This window comes from Rattus norvegicus, chromosome 17, assembly GCF_036323735.1.
Source record: "Rattus norvegicus strain BN/NHsdMcwi chromosome 17, GRCr8, whole genome shotgun sequence".
NCBI lineage: Eukaryota > Metazoa > Chordata > Mammalia > Rodentia > Muridae > Rattus > Rattus norvegicus.
Genome location: NC_086035.1, coordinates 24,190,445 through 24,195,036, shown reverse-complemented (window position 1 = coordinate 24,195,036; position 4,592 = coordinate 24,190,445). Strand labels below are relative to the sequence as shown.

General features: G+C 43.9%; 1 pseudogene; it reads left to right on the top strand.

Annotated features, from left to right (window-relative positions):
* The first annotated feature begins 3,044 nt into the window (after window positions 1-3,044).
* On the top strand, window positions 3,045-3,693 carry Rpl13a-ps4 (ribosomal protein L13A, pseudogene 4; annotated as a pseudogene).
* Window positions 3,694-4,592: the final 899 nt, after the last annotated feature.

Here is a 4,592-nt window from a genome sequence, read left to right as displayed (position 1 = left end):
TTGTACATAAAAATCAGGGAAGGAATTACAGATGTGGTTCAGTGATAGAGAACTTGCTTAGAATGTGTGTTGCCCTGGGAAAGAGCCCCAGTACTGCAAGAAATGGCAAATAGGAAAAAAAAGAAAGGAAGAAGACACTTTAGAGAATATATTTTGAGAACTAATACATTTTTAAGTCATCTTGTAGCTAATGGAGCAGATTTTAGTTGTATTTACATTCCCTGGTGTTCTGTGTATATACATCTACTACATTAGGAACACAAGGAACAAACACTGCTGTGTTTATGCAGCAGTACACGACACACAACGCTTAAAATAAAATGCATTCATAAACAAAGACAAAGATAGTGTGGCAATGGGGTTAAAGGCGTTATGACCTGACTGTGCAGGAGGAACTCAAATGGCTCCCTGCAACTTTCAAGACTCATCCATATTCAGAGACAGCCAGAGCGTACCAGTGAGCTCAGCAAATTGCAACCAAAGACAAGAATTAATTCTCAGCATCTGCTTATGCAAAGAACATGAAACACTTAAAGCTATGTGTGTTCACTGCAGCCCTGTTTCTGTTTCTCGGCTAGTGGCTTCTTGTTGAAACCAATATGTTTATTTGAGAACCACTTGAATAGCGGGGCTGGGGATTTAGCTCAGTGGCAGAGCGCTTGCCTAGGAAGCGCAAGGCCCTGGGTTCGGTTCCCAGCTCCGAAAAAAAGAACCAAAAAAAAAAAAAAAAAAAAAAAGAATTCAGAGAACCACTTGAATAGATTTACTGGAACTGAAAGACGGAGACCCAGGCCAGCCTTATGCATTTTGACTCAGCCAATTTTCCTACGAAGCATCCTTCTGATTTCTGGGAATGTAAAGCCCCCATGTAATGACCACTCTATCCCTTGATGAGGGCCAGGAGGGATACTAAGGTCTTTGGTTCTACAGGAAGAATGCAGGACTTGACCTGGAGGCACAAGTCTTTAATCACAGCACTCAGGAGGCAGAGGCAGGCAGATCTCTGTGAGTTTGAGGTTCACTTAGTTTACAGAGTGAGACTCTCTTTTTACTCCTCCCCCACAAAAAGAAAGAAAACACTGCTTTCCGCTGACTCTTTTTGAGGTAGAAAAGGAAGGGAAAGTGATGAAATTATATTTTAATTTTTAAAAAGGAAAGAAAGAACGCACACAGATGCCACCTTGTGGCGGAAGTGTGTTTTTTAGGCCAGCCGGGTCAGAAGTGCCTCACACTGAGAAGAACCTGGAGAACCTGGGATCTTTGTAGACTCAGAATCTAACAAGATCTTGGTCTGATGGGTTTAAACAGTGAAAGTGGAAAAGCATCATTTGAAAACAGAGTACTAAAGGGCCACAGTGACCGGAAAGCTTAATGCGCAGCATGGGGACAACACTGGACAATAATATTACAGACTTGAACTTGGAGTAAACACCATGTAAAGTGTGCTCATGACCCTGCAAAGAAAATTAAACTGAGCAGCATGACAAACATGTCACTTAGCTTAGTTGTGGTCATCATTTCACAATGTGCACACATGTCAAAGTAGCACACACACCTTGAATGTATATAATTATTGTCAGTAACATTCCATTGAGCATGAAAAAAGTAATAAAGGCTTGAGGCACATAGACTTTGCTTAGCTAAAGCAAAGATAAAGTCAGTTTATAAGCAAAGGTAAGCTTACGCCCTATTCCTCTCTTTCATAAATGTTCCCTGAGCCTTGGAACAGAGGTTGATACAGATGTCCCATTTAGGGCTGAGCGCTCAAAAATGACTTTTTCTTTTTCAGAACTTTTGACCAGTTCTGAGTCTCTGCTCCCCGCTGCAGAGAAAAGCTTCTCTGGCCAAGGTTGAGAGCAGCACAAATCTATGGACATACATGTAAATAAGAACAATTTACCATTACTTCATGACAACGTTGTGATAATCCAATGAAATAAGATACATAATTAATAGTAGATATATTACCGTCATAATAACTTTTATAAAATCAGTAAGGTATGTTGCAAGGATCTCTGGAACATAAGTTAGAACCTATTAACTCTTAGCCAATAGTGAGGAGGGAGGTATCGCATTTTGTTGCCGAGAAATCAAGGTGAAATGAAGGGCCAGGAATGTGGCTCACCAATAGTGTTTGCCTCATATGCAGGTCATGGGTTCAAACCCCAACACTGAAGGGGGAATAAAATCGTAGTTGCAGTCAGTCTCAAAAGTTTTAGTTTTGGTAATGGACAGGAAACATAAAGAGACAGAGACACTGGGTCTTCTCTGTCAGCCATGATGGCAACATATGTTCATGTTTTCTGTCATCAGTGATACTGTTCTGTTTTATGACAATCAAAGCAGTCATACTTTAGTAAGGTGTCTTCCAAAGCACCTAAAGACATGTTCAACATCCTTAGTCATCAGCAAACTGCAAATCCAAACAACCCTGAGATTCCACTTCACACCAGTGAGAATGACTAAGATCAAAAACTCAGGTGACAACAGATGCTGGCGAGGATGTGGAGAAAGAGGAACACTCCTCCATTGTTAGTGGGATTGCAGACTGGTACAACCATTCTGGAAATCAGTCTGGAGGTTCCTCAGAAAATTGGACATTCCACTACCTGAGGACCCAGCTATACCTCTCTTGGGCATATACCCAAAAGATGCCCCAACATATAACAAAGACACATGCTCCACTATGTTCATAGCAGCCTTATTTATAATAGCCAGAAGCTGGAACGAACCCAGATGCCCTTCAAAAGAGGAATGGATAAAAAAAAATGTGGTACATCTACACAATGGAATATTACTCAACTATCAAAAACAATGACTTTATGAAATTCATAAGCAAATGGAATGAACTGGAAAATATCATCCTGAGTGAGGTAACCCAACCACAGAAAAACACACATGGTATGCACTCATTGATAAGTGGATATTAGCCAAAAAGCTCGAATTACCCAAGATGTAATCCACAGACCACAGGAAGCTCAAGAAGAAGCATGACCAAAATGTGGATGCTCCCACTCCTTCTTAAAAGGGGGAAAATAGCTAGGCGGCTGCCGAAGATGGCGGAGGGGCAGGTTCTAGTATTGGATGGCCGGGGCCATCTTCTGGGCCGCCTGGCGGCCATTGTGGCCAAACAGGTACTGCTGGGCCGAAAGGTGGTGGTTGTACGCTGTGAGGGCATCAACATTTCTGGAAATTTCTACAGAAACAAGTTAAAGTATCTGGCCTTTCTCCGAAAGCGGATGAACACCAACCCGTCTCGAGGCCCCTACCACTTCCGAGCCCCAAGCCGCATTTTTTGGCGCACTGTGCGAGGCATGCTGCCGCACAAGACCAAAAGAGGCCAGGCTGCCCTGGAACGCCTCAAGGGGTTGGATGGGATCCCTCCACCCTATGACAAGAAAAAGCGGATGGTGGTCCCTGCTGCCCTCAAGGTTGTGCGGCTGAAGCCTACCAGAAAGTTTGCTTACCTGGGGCGTCTGGCTCATGAGGTAGGTGGACGTACCAGGCAGTGACAGCTACTCTGGAGGAGAAACGGAAGGAAAAGGCAAAGATCCACTACCGGAAGAAGAAGCAGCTCTTGAGGCTAAGGAAACAGGCAGAAAAGAATGTGGAGAAGAAAATCTGCAAGTTCACAGAGGTCCTCAAGACCAATGGACTCTTGGTGTGAACCCAATAAAGACTGTTTGTGCCTCATGCCTGCCTGGCCTGCCCTTCCTCCACCGCCGACCAGGGATGTGGGGACCAAAGGGTCCTTAGTCACTGCTCCTGTAGGTAGAGGGTGCATTTAGACAGCTGAGTGAGAGCTCATCACCTGCTTGAGTTTTACATTAAAGTGATAACCATGGAATGACCTGATCTTCAGTGTTCAAAATGAGTAGCAGGGCTGCCCCACCCACCTGCCCCAATACCATATTCTGAAGCTATGAGAAGTGAGGGCTACCCACCTGGGCTGGGACTTAGAAGTTCACACTGAAGATGATGGCCACATACAGGTGCTGCCTTTGCTGCTTCCCAACAGACCACAAGGCAATATTTTTCTGGAGGGTTCTATGTGCTAATAAATTATTTGACTTAAAAAAATAAAATAAAGGGGCTGGGGATTTAGCTCAGTGGTAGAGCGCTTACCTAGGAAGTGCAAGGCCCTGGGTTCGGTCCCCAGCTCCGAAAAAAAGAAAAAAAATAAAATAAAAATAAAAGGGGGAAATATCCATAGGAGGGGATATGGAAACAAAGTTTAGAGCAGCAACTCAAGGAAAGGCCATTCAGAGCCTGACACACATGTGACCAATATATATACAGCCACCAAGACTAGATAAGATTGACGAAGCTAAAAAATGCATGCTGAAAGGGACCAGATATAGATCTCTCCTGAGACACACATCCAGAGCATGTCCAATACAGAGGTCAGTGCTAGCAGCAAACCACTAAACTGAGAACAGGACCCCCTTGGGGGGAATTAGAGGAAGGATTGAAAGAGTTGAAGGAGCTTGCAACCCCTAAGAACAACAATGCCAACCAACCAGAGCTTCCAGGGACTAAACCACTACCTAAAGACTATACATGGACTGACCCAGGGCTCCAACTGCATATGT